This window comes from Thamnophis elegans, chromosome Z, assembly GCF_009769535.1.
Source record: "Thamnophis elegans isolate rThaEle1 chromosome Z, rThaEle1.pri, whole genome shotgun sequence".
NCBI lineage: Eukaryota > Metazoa > Chordata > Lepidosauria > Squamata > Colubridae > Thamnophis > Thamnophis elegans.
Genome location: NC_045558.1, coordinates 12,489,716 through 12,510,188, shown reverse-complemented (window position 1 = coordinate 12,510,188; position 20,473 = coordinate 12,489,716). Strand labels below are relative to the sequence as shown.

The window sequence follows — 20,473 nt, the reverse complement described above, 5'->3', positions numbered from 1 at the left end:
CACATTAGCGGTTATGAATGAGGAATTAAAGGCTAGCGGTTATTAAATTAATTAAAGCAGAATGAAAGGATTGGAGCTCATGTAAGCTCCTATTATTAATTATTTGGACACTCTGAAAACAGAAGAACTTGGTTCTCCAGAGATAAGCAGATGGTAGAGAAACAGAATGCACAGCAGTGTGCTGAGTGGAGACATCTCTTTAATACAGCATGCTTAATTATGTACATTAGGTTATACTGATCAAATGTATGTAATTGTTCATAATTTATTTGGCAGCTTGTATATTACTTTGGGGTGGCCTATTGCTATAATAGTAGGATCTTGGAATATCTCTTCTGGTAGCTCAGATATTCCAATGCTGTTCTATTAAACTCAGTTGTCAATAAACAGTGTTATGTGGACCGGGTGTGCAAATATATTTACACTGAACTGCATGTGTAAAAATATTATTATTTTTAGCAGCATCGGTAAATTTTGATATTTGAGTCTGGTTGAGTGAGTTCACTTTTGGCAATTTAATTACTGTACTTGGTTGTGTTTTATTTATTAAATGTATATGCTGGCCATCTCACCCATAAGGCAACTCTGGGTGGCTTTATTCATTAAATTTATAATGGCAAAGAAGAGAAACAGATTTTATCCTTAGTCCTCTCTCTAAATTCTGTTGACACTGTGTGGTCAGGAAGTCATGAGCTGCTGTTCATTGGAGCCACATCTCCACTGCTATCCTCTTCGTGGCAGATCTATAAACCTGTATTGATTTAAAAGCAGTGTAGTTATTATAGTTTTTCCTTCAGCACTCTAGTCTGTGAGTTTATAAGAATGCTGTCAATTATCCAACACACATTCTTTCTAATCGCACAACATTCTTGGGCCGTGGCATCAGGAACTGTTCGCTGTTTAAAAGTAGATGTTGCACGCTGCAGTCCCATATGTATTAGATTACAATTAAGCTGCTATTTAGTTAGCAATACCTTCATAGTTTTCAGAAGCATTGAAGAGTATACAAATAATCCATGGAAGGACACATTTAAAATATTTCATTTTCATTCACCATGCAGAAGTTTGGTTTGAAGTGTAAAAAAACCCTATTATTTCTACTGAGTTGAATTGAATTTTAACAAAGAACTGTTTGCCTCTGTTCATGCCTCCAGTTTTGCAAATACTGTATGGAGGTGATCCTTTAGTGAGTCTCATTGATCAAATAATTAAATGAGGACACTGGGAGAGTATAATTAGTAATGCAATACCCCAACCTATTTTGTAATTTTCCTTCCTTCCTTCCTTCCTTCCTTCCTTCCTTCCTTCCTTCCTTCCTTCCTTCCTTCCTTCCTTCCTTCTCAAAGCAAATATCTGAACTCCCTCACCTGTTTTCCAACTTGGCAAATTTAAGATGAGTGGAATTTAGCTCCCAGAATTACCCAACCAACTCCTAGTTTTCAAGAATTGCTAGAAACTCTCATCATTCTTGTAAATATGGCTGGTGCCAAAGCTAGTATAGGTAGTCTTTAAATTATGACCACAATTGTGAAACAATTGCTAAGCAACACAGTTGTTAATTGAGTCACATGTCCTTTGGGCTTCAGAAAAGATGGCTTCCAAGTCTGACATCACATCTGATTTATGATAACTATAGCAATTGTTTTTTGCTGTAGTTATCACTGAAGTTGTTAGTTGAATCATGCAGTCGTTAAGCAAATCCAGCTTCCCCATTGACTTTGCTTATCAGAAGCCAGGAAATTTGCAGATGGTGATTACATGACCCTGGGATGTTGCAACTGTTAAAATACCTGCCAGATGCCCAAATTTTGATAATGTCACTGTGAAGATGCTATGACAGTCATAAGTGCAAGGATCGATCCATAAGGCACTTTTTTCACTGCCATTGTAACTTCAACCACTAAATTAATGGCTGTAAGCAGAGGTGGTATTCAGCAGTTTCTGACCCGTTCTGGAGAACCAGTAGCAGAAATTTTGAGTAGTTTGGAGAATTGGCAGATACCACCTCTGACCGGCCCCACCTCTATCTATTCTCTGCCTCCCGAGTCCCAGCTGATTGGGAGGGAATGGGGAATTACAGTATCCTTCCCCTGCCATGCCCATTAAGCTATGCCCACCAAATCAGTAGTAAAAATTTTTGAATCTCACCACTGGTTGCAAGTTGAGAATTATTTATACTTTGTTTTGAGGAATTCCATCTTCTCTCATTTTCTTTCTGAATATGTGTGTATTTATTGAACTACTGTATTTTTTGGACTATAAGACGCACTGGAGTATAAGATGCACCAAGATTTTGAAGAGGTAAATTTTTGAAAAGGTTTTTGCCCTCCCTGGCCCCCAGAAGCACTCTGCAGGCCTTCCAAACCCTTTGCATGCCCCATTTTTTTGTAAAAAAAAAGGAGGGGAGCATGCAGAGAGTTTGAGAGGCCTGCAAAGTGCTCCTGGGGGCTGGGGAAGATAAAAATACAACATGTGGGGGGGTTGGGAAATGAAAAACGGGCCCATTTTTTGCAATAACAGGGTGTGCAGTGGATGTGGGAGGCCTGTAGAGTGCTCCTGGGGGCTGACAGCTCTGTGCATATGTGCATCTAGAACAGGCCCCAGCTGTTCTTCCTCGCTTATCTCTGATTCTGAAGGCAGCTGAGAAATGTCAGATGGCCCTGGCTTTATCTCTGCTTCCAACCCAGAGCATCTATCAGAGTCTTCCCCAGACTCCAGGACTGGGCCAAGTTCCGCCCTAACTTCCTCCTCATCCGAGTCTACCACCAGCTCTGCTGACAGCTGTCGGGCCACAACTTTTCTTGAAAGATATGGCATAATGGTTCTGAGATAACATCTGCCAGCTGCTTCCGAACTCTAGGATGTAATCTCTCATGGTAATTTATATTCATCATATAAAATACATGTGTTCTCTTATTGAAGTATGTATTTGATGTCTTCCTTATTTTTTTTACCAGTGCAAACATGACACAGACTGCTTGTGTGTTTATATTTTGCGTGTAAGGCCAAATTGGCCTAGTGCATTTATCTTTTAAAAAATCTCTTCTGAGAAAACAAAGACATTGAGAAATAAACTACCCAATCAACAGCTGCAATATCACATTTCAGCCGACCACATCCGAAGGATTCCTGCCCTTTTACGAAGCACTTACATTTCTTTTATTGTAAGCTGTATAGAATTACCCTGGGGTAAGATGGGCAATCAATACATTTTACAAATAAATAAATAAAAATTATGAGATCCATGAATTTCCCATTATTAAGAGTGCTATAGTTCTCTATTACACCAGGGAGTCTGTCATATTTGATTAACCAAGAAAATACAATATATTGGCAAGTTCACTTTAAAAGTTGATAAATAGCATACAATTTCTTTAATTATGGGGGAAGGGAGAAAGATATTATTTTTACAATGATGAATGCGTATATTTTAGTAAGTTAAATTATTTTGAGTCCATGCTTATAGAAACAATTATTCAAACATTAAGAACACACTGCAAGATTTAAAAAGATAAATTATGTCATACATGTTTTTCTTCCATCATGATGTGATGGAATGGATATAGATTTGTTCAAAAATAACGACAATGTAAGTAAATTCATGCAGATGAATTTGGGTTAACTCTGAGCATACTTCCACATAACAATTTGAGGAAAGACTTGTGCTGAGTCTCAAAAATAAAAATAAATTGGGGAAAGTTACTGAACCATGACATAGAAGTTACAAGAAAGTGTTGTTACAGTCTTTGAAATGATCAGTTTCCCAGTTTGTAACAGGGAAATCTGCTAAGGTTCTCTCACTTTGCACATACATGAAATTTTTCAGCAGATACCAAAAAGATGATGTATTTTAATAGCTAGAAAGGAAGTATTTGTAATGATGCTACAGATTGCTATCTCCTTTGAGTTTCCAAAGTAAATAGAAAGATAAGAGAATGAAGAAGAACAGTAATGGAGGAGAAAGAGTTAAGACCATAGAAAAGGTAGAACTAAGCCAGTTTTAAAAGTTTACCTATGCACACTAGAGGATTATTTTTTTAAAAAATCCTACAGGCTACACTGCGTATCTCGTATGAAAATCCAAAGCAAAATCTGCCTGCAGTTGGTAGAATAAAACTGAATTCCATTAGGAAGTCTTTTTGTTCTGCATACATCCACCTCCTCTGTTTGAAAAGCCACCCTGTGTAACTCTTCACAGCATGTAATTACTTAGGGATCTATAGGTAAGACGTTTTGGTGGTTAAATAAACAGTATATGAAGAAAGCCTGGTGAGATCTTTCATAAATCAGAGTTGGCTTTGCAGCCATTGATTTGATGATGCATTCACTCAGGGGGACAAAGATGGTAGAGTTTAATGAAGAATATTGAAAAGGTTACAGTGCTTCCTGCAGCCTCTTTTGCTGTTTATTTTGAAGCTGGTGTCAGAGCAAGAGGGATTTAAAAGTTATTAAAATACACTTTTTTTTTACAGTCCATCCAGCTCATCTGGGAATATATACAAAGAGTACTTGGGAATTATTGTTTCTGGTGATTTAATGTTATCTACTGTTTTGTTTAATCAACACGCTATGAAATGATTCTTTCAAAATAGCATAAGTAAATTTTGAATAAACCACACACACCAAGAAAAAAAATATTGTATTTAAATATACAGTAAATGATTATATTTATAGGCTCTTTGTGACTGAATAGATGGATGCAAGATAAATATTATTTTCCAGTGAGTGATACCAGAGGGGCTACTTGTGGGATATCGTCAAAGCCTGATGGGTCCAAAGACTGAGGAGAATTCTTTAATACGCCTCTTCTTATTCTAGGCTCCACAGTTTCCTCTTAGTCTTTGGTCCAAACAGACTCTTCAATTGGCTCCATTCAAGGAAATAATTACAATTCGACTAATTGGCTTGTTAAACAAAATTTCTAAATTAACTGAGCTGCTGGCGTTAAAGGGACCATCAAAGCGATGTCTCCGGGTGGGGTTGGAGTGCCAGTTTGGCTCCTGGCTCTTACCCTGCGGCCATGTGTATATCTGTCCGGTCCCTGTACCTATGGGGGTGACGGGCTCCGTCCTTTGCAGCTCTCTGGGGGCGGCTGCTCTGGTAAGAGGCTTAGCAGGCTATTTGGGTGAGACAAGGTTTGTAAACGGCACGGCTATATCAGCGAGGTGAGGCTCGACAGCAATAGCTGTCAGTGCGGCCAGCGGAATGCCGTGCCATGTTTACATAGGCAGCGGCCATTTTGACTGTGCAAGGTTGCCCATGAGGCGGTGGCCATTTTGGAAGCCTCAGAGCCGCACTGACGAGCCCTACATAGCAGCCACAGATCAAGGTCAGCAGGGAACAGACAGACAGCACCAGAGGCAGTCTTCCTCTTCCCCTACTGCTGCAACACCGGCTGGTGTTAAAGTGGCAGCAGTTCTTGTTAACTTGTCGGAGGTGTGAGTAGCAATGGAATGGAAGCTGTCAGGCCCGACGCTGGCCTCAAATGTAGAACAGTCTACAGACATTTCAAAATGACCTTCCTCAGATCAATATTACAAAGGATCGGGCAGGTCTCTGTGGACCTCACTGAGATATACTTGCACATCCAGATTCTACCGCAAAATCACAAGCACCTCAGGTTTTCACATAAGGGGTCCCACTACTAATACAGGGCTCTCCCCTTTGGCCTAGCCTTGGCCCCACACACATTTATGAAGGTCCTGGCAGCATTGGCGGCTCACCTGTGTTCCATTCTGGTGAGACTCCAATGCTATCTCAACAATTTCCTGCTACAGGCCCAGTCCCTTACTCAGGCAACACATGACCTCCACCTCACAGTTCAGACTCTACAAACCCTGGGGTTCTCCATGAACTTCCCAAAAAGCCAGCTATCTCCTGCAACCAGGATTCTTCATCTGGGGGTAGTTATAGACTCAACAACAGGACTAGTCCTCCTATCACCAGATTGATGCTCCAGCCTACCAGCACTGGCCCGGCAGATGCACGCAAGTCGGTCAGTTTCCATCTTGGACCTATCATGACTCCTAGGCAAAAGGGTGTCATGTATTGCAATAGTTCCTGGGCGTGCCTGCATGCCAGAGCTCTACAATGGGCTCTCATCCAGTACCAAAGGAGACTCATGAGCAACTTGTCAATGACCATTCTTCTGCCATCAGATGTGCAGCTTTCCCTGCAGTGATGGCTCTCACCAGCGCTTTTTCGCAGCTCTGAGTTTGGAGAGCCGGAGTGGATTACAATAAAAACGGATGCTAGTTTATTCAGTTGGAGGGCTCTGGTGGGCTCCCAGCTGGTGCAGGGTCAGTGGACAGTCTCAGACCTGCACCACAATATAAACTGGGTAGAGCTAAAAGCAGCTCGCCTGGCACTTCACCAATTCCAGGACTCCCTAATCAAAAAGGACATTCTCCTCCTGATGGACAACATCACCACAAAGGCACACATGAATCAGAGACTTTGGCTCAAAGCTCTGAAACTCAGGTCATGGGCTGAGAGACATGTCATCAATTTGATGGAACACATATGGCGGAACACATATCAGGCATGGCCAATCACCAGGCCGATTGGCTAAGCTGAGTGACAATAGACCATGGGGAGTGGCAGATCTACCCCAGACTGTTCCGCAAGATTTGTCATCTATTCGGCACATCGTTGGTGGACCTATTTGCTACACCAGCAAATGCGCAGCTCCCGCACTTCTTCTCAAGTTTCCAACTCAGACCGCAGAAGGGACGGATGTCCTGAGGAACAGATGATTGAAAGGCCTATTCTATGCCTTTCCTCCCCTCCCTCTGATTCTAGGGACCCTGAGAAAGGTAGAGGCAGAGGGAGCAGACATAATCCTGCTAGCACTGCACTAGCCCAGACAGCCATGATTCGTGGACTTGGTCCAGATGTCTGTCTCCACCCCATGGCGGATTCCTCAGAAGGAAATCTCTTTGTGCCAGGGTGTCCTAATCCACCCGGACCCCCAATGGCTCCACATGGCTGCCTGGCACTTGAGCAGAGCCTTCTGAGGAATGCAAATCTTTCTGCCAGGGTCATCATGACCATTGAGGCATCTACGCACCTGTCGAACACGAGGATATATAATTCCATGTGGTCGGCATTCACCAGGTGGTGCTCCTCCTTCAACATTTCCTTAACTATGGCCTCTGTTCCCCAAGTCATTGATTTTTTGCAGATAGCATAGACAAGGGCCTGTCCCACAACACCCTTTCGCAGCAGGTGGTGGCACTGTCTTCAGGGAAGATACCACCCCCCCTGTCGCAACTCCCTCATGTCAGGAGATTTCTACAGGGAGTGGCTAACCTGTGTCTGCCCACGGTCCATTAAGGACAATCCACCTCTGGCTTCTATCTCTGAAGGTTACATTTCTGGTATCCATAAATACCGCCAGGTGCATATCGGAACTAAGGGCGCTATCATCTAAAGGGGACCTATGGGTATTCACCAGGATAGGATGGTCCTTAGGTTGGATCCAACGCTCCTCCCAAAAATTAATTCTACCTTCCATAGAGTGCAGGAAATCATACTCCCAAACTTTTGCCCAGCGCCTTCCCATGAGAGGGAATGCCTCTGGCACCGACTAGATGTCCACCAAGCTCTCTGTATTTATCTCCGACGCACAGCAGCATTTCAAAAATCTGAGGCACTATTTGTCTCATTCCAAACTGCCACAATGTGTGGCTAGGGTCCTCCAGGACCATTGGCAGGTGGCTCAGGCAGTCCATCGTTATGGCGTACGAAGCCTCAGATCAGATTCTTCCTTCGGGAATCACAGCCTACTCCATGCAGAGCGTAGCAACCACATCAACATGGGCTATCATAGTCCCACTTGAGGACATCTGCAGGGCGGTCACATGGACAACTCCGATGCCCTTTATTCGATACTAGGATGCCTTCACATCCGCTGAAGTGTCCTTTGGATGCAGAGTCCTTCAACAAGTGGTGGCCACCCCACTTCCTACGTCTTAGATCTTCCCACCCTAGGGATTCTAGCTTGGGTACTTCCCATGTGTAGCCCCCTCCTGCATCACACACTGGAAAACGAATGTTGGTCCTTACCTGAACGTTGCTTTTCAGTGTGTTGTGGGAGGGGCTACATCCCTCCCTAATTAGACGTAGTCAGTCGGGCGGAGGGCTAGGATGGCCTGGTTGTCTTTTATGTTGTTTCAGTTGTTCGGCATTTGTTACATTGAGGAAACTGGGGAGCCTAGGGAGAAGAAGAGGCGTATTAAAGAATTCCTCTCAGTCTTTGGACCAATCACACTTTGATGATATTTCACACGTAGCCCCTTCTGCATCACACTGAAGCAACATTCAGGTAAGGACCAACATTTGTTTCCCCCACACACACACAAACAATAGGTACCCAGATATAAAACCAAGATTCAGTGATTGTAGCCTATTGGCAAAGCACTGAGAATTGGAAGATTCGGGTACAAATATCCATTCAAGTATAGAGATAGAGGTTATAAAATGACTTTTGGCTACACCCTTTCCTTCAGTCCAGCCTAACCCTTAGGACTGATTGGTGATAAAAATGAGAGAAATTGAGGAAATCAATAAACAAACTGTATAGGTATTGGATATTGTAGGCATGTTCATGATTTCTTAAATTTCATTACAGTTACAAACTAACTTTCCAGCCCGCTATATAGTCTGAAGCCTGTCAATAACATGGGAGAATGTATCATTCTAATATAAATATAGATGAAAATGAGCGCAGCAGCACTTTGGTTATGAAGGGCAGGATACTTTGTTGTACGTCGAGATCTGTACAAAACATCTGTCACAGTGGTGGGTTCTGAATCCCATTGCAACCGGTACGGTGCAACAGGGCCCGGTGTCCACTACATGAAGGTGCGCAGGATGTGCACACATGCACACAGGCCACGCATGCTTCCTTACCTCCCGTGACCCTCTGCGATGCTTCCATGATGCTCCAGCTGCTCGGCAGAGCGTCGCGCAAGTGCTGTATTCTCTGTGCACAGAAGAGCCGAAGAGCTCAAATACATGTAAGGATGGCGGGCGGGCAGGTGGGCCCTCCGGAGCACCATACCAAAATGGTACCCATGCTCCCGGTAGGCAGCGGTACACCCATACTGGGGTGTACCGCCTGCAACCCACCACTGATCTGTCATCAGCTCCTTAAACCATGCATGTCTTTTTCCAGAATCCCTCTGCAGTTGCTAAGGAATCCTGGGGCTATGTGGATGCCTTTGGGAACTCCAAAGAGGTTTTTGCCCTTGCATACAAACCATCACAAAGCTCTGATACTTAATATGATAGCTGTTGCTGCAAGCACAGCATTCAGCTGATTCTGACTGAGGATGACCTTGGAGAGGGGACCACCAAGAACTTTCTGGGCTGTAGACTTTCTTCCAGAAAGAAGACCAAGGCAACCATTTCCATATTGTCAACAAAAAAAGCTGCATGAACCTGTTTTTTTAAGTTTTTTATTTTTATTCTCTTATATATAGTTACAGGTATACATTCACATAGTTATTGTTCTTATTTATTTTTATCACTTTTACATATTTGTTGTTTCCATATAAAAGGTTAAAGTATACATTCTGGCTTGCTTTGCTTACCATCCCGTACACCTATTTTGTATTATCACAGCCCTATTATTTCTTTTCTTTTCACCCTCCATCCCTTCTTTATTTTCTTCCTCTCCTTTACCTTTCCTTCTTCCTTTGCCTCTCCCCTCCTCCTCTCTTCCTCTTCCCCCTCTTCTCCTCTCTCCTCTTTCTATCCTTTCCCTCCTTTCTCTCCTTTCCTCTTTCTTCCTTCTCTCCCCTTTCCTCTCTTCTCCTCTCCTACCCTCTTCCTTTCTTTTTCTGTTGTTGTGGTTATCTCTTTTCAACTCTGAACTGGTGTATTTTCGGGATGGTATTCCCACAAACTCAGTTATAATTTTATGTTTGTCCTTTCCTATTCTCTTTTCTTCATTATCATATCCTATTTTTTTCTATATCTCATTCTTGAACATATACTTATATATTAATAATTATAATATTATACTAATATTAGTATATTAATATATAAGCTGCATGAACCTCTTTGTGAAGGCATCAAAAATCAAGCGGGAGTCAAGGTGATATTTATCTTCAAAATGGATAAAGAATGATAAAGGGTTTGGAGATGAAGGGGAAAGTGCTCTGTTAAAGATCCAGCAGACATAGTAATCTTCCTTTTTTTTATAGTAAAGTGAAATAAGTAGAATTATTTTATACTATACCACAACTTTATTTTTATTTATTTATTGCTGATAGCATTATACATTGGAAATGCTGTTTTATTATTCCTACAGAAATACACATGTAATGCAGAGGGGTTGCTAATTTTTTTATTACCAGTTCCAATGCGCTCTTTCTCTAACGCCAATGCTTCTGCACATGTGCAAGTGGATGGAACCTCCCTGGCCACTACTACTGGTTCAGCCAATCCTGGATCGGCTAAACCGGCAGCAAACCACCTCTGATGTAATGTACCCATCAGATTAGCTCCTTTATGTAATAAAACTCAGAAAGGAGTCAGAGTTTAAATGCATGAAATAAGAGAAATATAAAGAAATACTGCTAAAACTAGGCCGCCACCACTTCTATAGGTTACTTGCAATTTGTTACTTGAAGTTTTCACCCCATTCATTCTTTTCTATAACATATCATTACAAGATCTATGCAACTTGTACAAAAATACAACTTTGTGTCATCATCACTTCTCCTCTACCCCAATCATTCCTTACATATTTATACATATATTCATAGAACGGAGTGATCTTATATGTGTTATTTCCTGTCCAGTATTGAACAAATCACTAAATATGCCAATTATTTTCCTTTCATGTTATTCCACTCTTATTGCATTCTGCAACCAACAGCAAGACCATATTCAAGCAAAACATTTTACAATTGCAGTCTAAATCCTTTTTCATTTGCCTTTTCTAAAAGAAAAAAACAAAGTGTAATTTCTTTCTCCCAGCAATATATTTCACAATGAGCTGTTAAGGAGCAGAAATCTAGTCTATGAACACCCTGATCTATGCAGTATAATTCCCAAATTGTACTCATTTTTACCTTTTCACCTTTCATACCTTGTTGATCAAAATAACAAGCTAATTCCCCTGAAGTGTTGACATTAGCTTTGACTCCCCCCCCCCGTTGTCATATTACTCCTTGTGTAGGTGTGGCGGTCGCCCATGACCCAGTGCATAACAGGGCATGCGCAGCCACGCTGAACCACACAGGAAAAAACAAACTCCATAAACATCCTGATAGTGCATAACATAACATCCTGATAGTTCGCTCTAGATGTGCCTTACCCAATGACGCCCAGGATTTGACCATATATAGACAGAACTTCCCTGAGCAGTAGATTAGCAATTGTAGTTTGACAGGCTATCTTAAATCACATGCTGATTGCTCCTCCTGCCTTTGTCCTATCTCAATAAAAGGGGCTCCCAGACCCCCAATCTGGGTTGTCCCATCCTGAGAAAGCTCGTGTTCGTGTCTTTTCTCAACATTGGCCTCATGGGCGAACCACGGGTACTTCACACACCCCTTTTCCTTTCTGTAGGGAAACAGTGGAGTTATTTTCTAATCTTCAGGCATAGTTAATGTGTTCTCAAACAAATATATCAATAAAACAAGACACCCAACATATTTGCAAGATTGATGTCAGCCCTGTTGGGTAAATTAGACCAGATGCACCAATCTACTTTATTGTAAAACTGCATTAACAAAATCCTGCGACTTGTAGGGTACCACTTATCACTACCATTACTGCCTGGTCAATTAGGGGAGGTCCTTCCTAAGTTTATTTTTCTGACTGTTAATCTATTGAGGGCTCCTCATTTTCTTGTCTAATTGTTTTCAAGACAGCATCTCTTCCCCTTGTTCCCCAAGGTCATCCACACATTCAATTTTAGTCCCACTTTCAGAACTTCTCAGCATCTTTTTTTTACCTAATTCTTTCAAATTTTCATTATTAGCCATAAATCAATAAAAGATTCATGTTTGCTGGTAGTTATTGATTTGTAACCACAATCAGGACAGGAACTTCTATTCCTACAAGAGGCAGTTGTTGAGTCAAGCCCAGTTTTGCGAATCTTTGTGTCACAGTTGTTAAGCAAATCACCCCAGTTAAGTGAATCACAAAATTGTCATGTAAGTTAAGTTTCCCTCATTGACTTTTCTTGTCGGAACCAGATCAGAAGATCGCAAATGGAGATCTGAAATCTGTAAGACACCGCAATTGTCATAAATAAATGCTGGTTGTTAGGTGGCCAAATTTTCATTTTGTGACCATAGGGAAACTGGTCACATTGGATGTATTATAAATGTGAGGACATATTGTAAATAATTGTTTTCAATGTTGTAACTTCAAGTGGTCAGTAACAACTGGTTATAAACCAAGGATTACCTGTATATTAATTCTTTGATTCATGTGAAAAGTTGTTTGCTTAAAACCTATGTTGGAAACAAGCAACTCTTTTTCTAAGCATATCATGAATTCTTGAGCGTCTGAATGACCAAGTCTGTTTCTACTTGTTCATTGCCAACTATCAATTCATGTCACTTAGCAAAATAAAAGTGATAATTCTTTCTCATAGATATTTGCATGACACAAAATAATGCAGCTCTGATTGTCTTAAAATTGAGTCTAACAGAGGTTTTAAGTGCAATTCAGTTGCTTTCATCACTGCGTATAACAGGGTTTGTATTTTGTAATAAATGTGTTTCTAGGTGCCAGAATATTTGTAGAGAATTGTATAAAAACATGTTGTCATTTAAAGATATATAGCAATCCTATTTTCCTTCTTGACAAAGGAAAATAAATAAGTCCAGCATTGTATTTCTTCTTTTCAGCACACATAAGCAATTTCCAGCAATAAAAAAATATGAGTTCTTGTTTTTGCTTTCACTGTAGTAATGTTCTTGACTATGCTGGGTTTGCAAAACCTGTTAAGTTATGCTTCGGTGTGTTTATTGAATGAACCGCAATGCACTGGTTCCATACAATGAAGAAGGTGTTTTAAACTATATTGACTAAATTAGATTAAATCATAAACAAACAAATCACATTATGGCTAATGATGTTGATATTGGTGGTTTTGTTTATCTTGGCTACAGATTACTGGTATTCCTGTTTTTTGTTTTTGTTTTATGCCTTTGTTTGTTGTTTTGACTACTATTATTTACCCATATTCATGAATTTGACATGGGCAGCAAATATAATTTATTTTAGTAACTATGGCTTATTTAACCATAATTTTATGAACAACCCACAACCGGATGCATTCATGCATCATCTTGAACCATAAATCATGATTTAAAAACTACAGTAGTTCACAGAGCTATTTCAAAATGGAAGTTTCAATTCATTGTCTAAATGAATTTCGAAAAGTTTTTTCCCCTTTGGATAATTACTACCTATGGGCATGTGTGTGGCAGTGTCACCCAAGAATAGAAGTGATAACAGAAAATTAGTAAATGATAAAAATATAAACAACTGAAAACATCTGGATGACTTGGAATATTTGCACATTAGTTTTCCTGCTGTGTTTTAAGTTTTTGGGGAATTTCTCCAGGAGTTTTCTATTCGTTTTTCTTCCGTATCTAGTTACTTTTCTTATTTTGTGCTACATTTTGTTCTTCCCAAAGCCTGGTCCATCCAAATAGGCAAGCTGGTCAACAGGAGAATAGAAAGATCAAAATGGGGATTATGAGAGCACAATCTAAACTGTTCCCTTTGTGGTTATCAGGGATGTCTGCAGTGCAGAGAATAGGTGAACAAAAGTTTATATGGTGGCCTCAACCATGCAATCAAAGCCTTAACTCTTTTTAGTAGGCTCCTACAATCAAATTTGGCTGAAAATAGGAACTCTCAGGTGAGACAATGAGAAATAGAGCAATGAGAAATGAGTGTGTGTTTGTATGCATGGCTGTGTTTGATTGTTAATTGATTGACAAATCCTTCTTTGACAGAAAATTATTTAAAATTCAGACCTTCACTTTGAAATAAGGTAAATTCCAAAAGAAATTGATGAAATCCCACTCCTCCACCCCCACCCTCTCCTCTCTCTCTCTCTCCCTCCCTCCCTCCCTCCCTCTTCTCTCTTTCTCTCTCTCTTTGCAGAATAACTTTCAAATGAACTTGAAAGTGACTTCTGCCCATCTCTTCTCTACCCACAGTAAATTCTATTAGGGCCCTTTCCTCTAAAAGTTGAGGCACTTCAGTTACACAGACATAATTTTAGGTGTTTTGCAAAGGAAATAGTTGCAGGTTAAATCTGCTTCATTAAAATATACATTAAACTATATTCCATTGTGATGTGTAATACGGAGGCTTGGTTCTTTGGGCTTTTGTTAACGGAGATGGGTTGTGTGTGTGTGTTTTTTTTTCCTTTTGTGTAACTGCTTTCCTTACATTGGTTTTTCATAGCCATGTTAGAAAAAAACAGTCTTTAGTTATTAAAAGCTGGAGATTGGCCTCACATGGCTAAACCCAGCTGTAACCTTCTTGTGAGTCTTAAATATGCAATTATTGGAGCCTATAAACAGAACATTTCATTAGCCTTTTGCTCATGTTGAGCTTCTGGAAACGTTCCAGCCAAGGAAGAAGAAAGGGATTAGTATCTGTATAAAAGAAGGGACGGATGTATTTACAGGCTAAAAGTCTTCTCGGTGATCTGGTTCCTTCTCATTTCTTCCACCACCACCATCACTCCTATGTCCTCATTGCATCATTTTAACCATGTTAACAGCATGCCTGTGAAATGTAATGTGTTCCTGTTAAGCAATATATAGCTAAATTTATGCTAAAATAAATATTTTTAAAGCCCCAGAGGCCCTCAGTGAATTAATTTGCCTATGCATATTTTAAATTGGTCTTTTGCTCACTCAGTTGGCATCATTTATGACTGGTGTCCACAAGGTATAGTAAAAAAGGGCTAATGATAGCCACAAAGGTCAGTTAAAGTTCCACATATTTTTCATGCACACTCATGACACACACGAAGAAAATCAGAATTTCAACTATATAATATCAACTGCATATCAACATCTTGACTTTAGTGACTATACCTTGTGGATACTCTGCTATAGCAAAGCAATACAACCCACGAAAGGATAACATTCCCATGCATCAAAAATATTGAATATACCAACAAATGACCAACCACAGTACTATTACATGGCATCACCATAGGACATAAACCAGCTAAACCTCTTCAAAACATTTTAAGCAGACCAAAAGATTAACCCATGAAGAAAAAGTAGTAGTCATCTAAAATATATAGTGCAAGGACTTACAGCTACTATATGGGACAAACAGAAAGAAAACTAGCAGAGTACATCCCCAAGCACCAACTAGCAGACAGGAGAAAAATCACCATATATTGACAAACTTAACCATAGTTTCAACCCGGAAACTATTTGCTACCCAAACCATGGTAAATCCAAAAACACTAGAGATTTCCTAAAGAGATTGGCATCAGAGGTGGGTTGCTCCTGGATCAGGCAATCCAGTAGTAGAGGCTGGAGGCTCCGCCCACCCACCCAGATGCTTTTGTGCATGCGCAGAAGCATCATGTGCACGCACAAGCATGTGTGCGCGCAAGCAAACCAGTAGTAAATAGAAATCCAGCACTGATTGGCATTCATGCAAATCAGACATCCATACGCGTATATGGTTTTATTCTTGTTGTGTTCTTTTTCATTGTTTATTTTGGTGTTCTAATGTCTTGCACTCTTCATTACTTTTTTAGAGTTATAAGCCACCTAGAGTAGCCCCATGGCAAGATAGGCAGAAGATTAGATAGATAGATAGATAGATAGATAGATAGATAGATAGATAGATAGATAGATAGACAGACAGACAGACAGACAGACAGACAGACAGACAGACAGACAGACAGACAGACAGACAAAAATCCTAGGAAGAAAACAAAACAATGCTAGAACATATTCCATCCAACCACCACCATAGCAATAGCAGTTAGACTTATATACCGCTTCATAGGGCTTTCAGCTCTCTCTAAGCGGTTTACAGAGTCAGCTTATTGCCCCCAACAATCCGGGTCCTCATTTTACCCACCTCAGAAGGAACCTTGAGCCGGTGAGATTTGAACTGCTGAACTGCTGAACTAGCAGTCAGCTGAAGTAGCCTGCATTACAGCACTCTAACCACTGCGCCACCTCGGCTCTCTCCATTCAGATAAGCAGAGATCAACATCAGACAAACAGCCGGAAAGAAAACAATAATGTAATTAATGAACTACCAAGGAGGAAACTATATTCCCACCAATGTTTCCAGGGCAAGCTACCAAATATAAACAAGAAACAAACTCCAATCTGACTTGTGCTGATTTTTTTTCACATTAAAAACTCATTTAATTTAATCATTCACATAAAATCTTGCCAATGTAGAATTACCACATACAAAGTACTTACATATTAACTTGGAACATTTGAGAACAAAGTTTCTTTCCTATAAATGTACATATTTGAAGGACCACATAAATAATGCAAATAATCTACAGTAATCAGAGAACTACTGTAGTTAAGTTCTATCTGTAAGCATTTATTTTTTGCTCCAAGTATATGCAAGCATTAGATATAGTACTGTCTAATCGTACTGGTTTCGTCAGTAGAATCCTGGTGTGATTTGCTTATTTACGTTAGTATTTGTAAAAGAATTTCAAATTGTTGCAAATTGAAGAAAATATTAAAATGTAGCAGTACATTGCAGGCTTAATATTATTTTTTCCACTTTTTCCATTTTTGATAATAGTGGAAAAAATAATATTAAGCCTGCAATGCACTTGACCAACAGTATTGACCAGTTTGCAGTAGGGATAGTTGATGCTTGCACAACATGGGACATGCAAAATCCAACCACCCTTAAGTTCTTAAATTTAAAGTAAGTTTAAATTCAAATTATTCAACCCACATTTAACACTAATATCTTAAAAGGTATACTTAGCCTCTGAAAATTTCAATAATCAGAATTTTCTCTGAATAGATGTCCTGCAAGATCAAGACTGCACTCTTATTTTAGCCACAAAGTAGGTGTCACATCACAGAACATTTGCTTCTCAGTTATCCTTCTTTCAGTGCTGTTTTGATTTCTTGCCATCCACTTGAAGACTTACATTTCTTCTCTTTTCCGAATTAAGGAGGTCTTCAAAAAGCTCTTGCACATTGTAGTTCATTTTGGCTGAGGTCTCCATGAAGGAGCATTTCCATTTTGTGGCAAGGATTTCTCCTTCACTGGTATCCACTTCTCTTTGAGGATCATCGCTCTTGTTTCCTACCGGTATAATTGGGATTTTCTGAATGTCTCCTTTGATCTGACGGATCTGCTCATAGATTGGTTAGAGCTCTTCTACAGATTGCCTGTTGGTCACAGAATATACTAACATGAATGCATGGCCTTTTGAGATAGAGGGAACTGGTGACTTCCAGTGGTATCTGTGATGTTCTTGTCACAGCTGATCAACTAGTGATACGTATCTTCAACAATGGTGATGTATGTCTTCCAGAAGGTCCCCTGTATGAAACGAAGTACCAAAGAACTCTTACCAACACCAGCAGCTCCAAACACAACCACTCAGTAATCATTACTTTGCTCTAGCATGCTGCGTGTTCAGCTGGAGATCAAGAAAGAACCTTCAATTTACATGCTCCTTTGGTGAATAGGCACAGACTTGACAATTCCCAAATTCCATTCCATTAGCATTACATGAAAATCTATAAAAGGTAAACAGTATCTTAGAGTCAAGCCTGACTCCTGATGATTCCATGGATAACTGAATTGTGCTGCTATTATCTAGTTGAGTAATGAAACATCTTCAAACAATCAAGCTCAGCATCAAGGAGTCCACTGGACATTTAAGTATTATTCAACTCTTGAAAAGCCACCTTAAATAATACCAGTCATTCTTGATCTTAAGCAAGGGACTCAATGGTAGCAGTTTAAGCACTGGAGAGTCAGTGCAGCACTGGACCACTGTTGTAACACTGGAGCATCAAGTTTCAGGATATGAAACTTGGGAAAATACCAGTTTTTGCTTCCAAATAAATACTGATAATTTTGCCTCATTTTTTTGCATTTGTCTGGGTTGTGCGAATCTGCTACCTCTGCCTGTAATTTATATATAAATAGGTCAATACAAATAATTGGTAGGCAGATAGGTAGATGTTCACAGTGATCACCAGGAAGTGTTTCTCATTCAGTTTAATTCTTCAACTTCTACAGCAAAATCACATCTCTGATACAATTACTAGGAATAAGGAAACTATTATCAGTCCTAGAACCCACAAGAAACCTCAAGAAATCCTTCAAAAGCAAGACATCAGTGAAATGTTGGAACACCTATCAAATGCATTTCCCCTTTCTTTTCTCTTGTGTTTTTCTAAGTTTTTATTGAGTACTTTGAAATATATGCACAAATTCTGAATAATTGCCTTTTGGATAAATAATAGAGCTAAGCTTAGTCACTTAGCCATTTTCAGATGCTTGAAATAACCAAATGGAGACTCAGTAAATGTTTTAATGTGTTGCATTGAGTTTAGGCCTACAGCAGTATGGGGATATAACTAGCAAAAGTGAAATTTTCCTGTAAAAGCATTTTGATAGATTTGGAAATATGAGGGCAGGAAGAAAAGTTGAAGAGAAGATGTAACTCTTAAATGAGACATTGAACAAGGGAAGGGAAAGGAAATCAAAATAATAAATTGACACACCAATTCTACAACAAGTGTTGATCTTGTAGATGTGACCTCAGTATTTACACCAATATAAGATATTTCTGCCATAAATGGTAATAGACTCCAATCATTTTGTCAATGTTTATTTGGTGGTTGAAATATTGGATTACATTAATTGTGGAATAGAATGGCATTGCTTCCTTCTCTCTCTCTCTCTCCCTCTCCCTCCCTCCCTCCCTCCCTCCCTCCCTCCCTCCCTCCCTCCCTCTCTCTCTCTCTCTCTCTCTCTCTCTCACACACACACACACACACACACACACACACCTGAAGCTTTATAGCCAAATAGAAAAAGGCAATAGGGTTTTTTGCTCTGTCTGAGCCTCAGATTCCCTGTCATGGGTGCTAAGCTAAGCTCCGTGTTTCCTGTCTGGGTAACCAAGCTGCAATTTTTCATTTTTCTCCCCCATCAGTCACAAATGTGTTTGTTGAACCAGTAGCATAAATGAAAAAGGATGGAAGCAAGCTGGCATGGATTTTGCTAACCACCCTATCAGCCCAGCAGCTCAAGATGCATGCCTCCAAAAGCTTGGGGTTTATATAATAAAAAGAAAAGATCAATCAGAAAGAAAATCTGTGGCTTGATATTTGGAAATGCACTTCACTGCACTGTGTGACACATAATGCTTTCATTTTGCCTTGAGAGTAGCATTAACAATAATACAGTGGATACATAGCAATACTGGAAACAGCACAATAGAAAAGAAAGAATTGGAGAAAAGTCACAAAATATAAAGATCTGCAAATAGAAGTAGACTGACAGGGGCAAAAGAAAGCAAAGACAATACCAACAATAATTGACATGCATTTCCAAAACAACTGGAGCATTACTTGAACACCATCAGCATTGACAGAATCATCATCAATCAATTTCAATGCAGCTTTACTTGGAACAGCTTACATCTTGTGATGATAGTAATAGCATTTAGACTGGTGATTCCCTGATTGGAGTAGTGTTTACTTACACTTTATTTATTTGTTCAAATATGGTTAGACATACAAGGAATTTATCTCCAGTACAGAAGCATTCAATGTATCTGCAACAGAATATAATAATAATGTCACAAATCACAATGCCAAAGTGTATAGGCAATAAAAGAGGGAAGTAAAAAATAATAAGAGATAAATAATAATATTAATACTGCAACCACATCTTATATATATACATTAGACAAAAAAATTCTTGGTTGTTAGTCTAATATCAATCTTGGTATAAATCCCTGCTCAATTGGGTGTTGATTGCTGGTTATCTTTTTGTTTCATTTTTGGCTTGTTGGTTGCCTCTTTTGAGGCAACCTAAGTGTTATTTAGGTCTATGTGCCTATTGATGGCTAATTTGTCTGAGTGCAAGGCTTCCAGGAATTCTCTGGAAGTTTAGGACTTGGATTGGTCTAGGATGTTCACAGTGTCATAGTTGAGACTATGGTTAAGTCTGCTTGTGTGTTGTGAGATTAAGTAGTTTTCATTATATATTCTGGTAAAACATTTAAATTGCTAATGAAATGTCTGCAAGAAAATAGCCAAGTTCAGAGAGTACCAAGGACTCCACAGTTCAATCCTGAGCTACAAATATTCCCTTCTATCAGTAGAAAAATACAGATATTTGCTGCCCTCTAGTAGTTATCCAGGTTTTGCAAATCTGATCTTGTAGTCTTTGTGACTACAGATATGTAGCTCTCCTCTCTGAAAATGGGATT

General features: G+C 39.7%; 1 protein-coding gene and 1 pseudogene across 1 annotated transcript in view; one reads left to right on the top strand and one right to left on the bottom strand.

The window, feature by feature from the left end:
* Positions 1-20,473, top strand: part of PTPRN2 (protein tyrosine phosphatase receptor type N2) — a 530,861-nt gene that overhangs the window by 281,583 nt on the left and 228,805 nt on the right. The window lies entirely within an intron of this gene.
* LOC116522385 lies at positions 17,082-17,646 on the bottom strand (annotated as a pseudogene).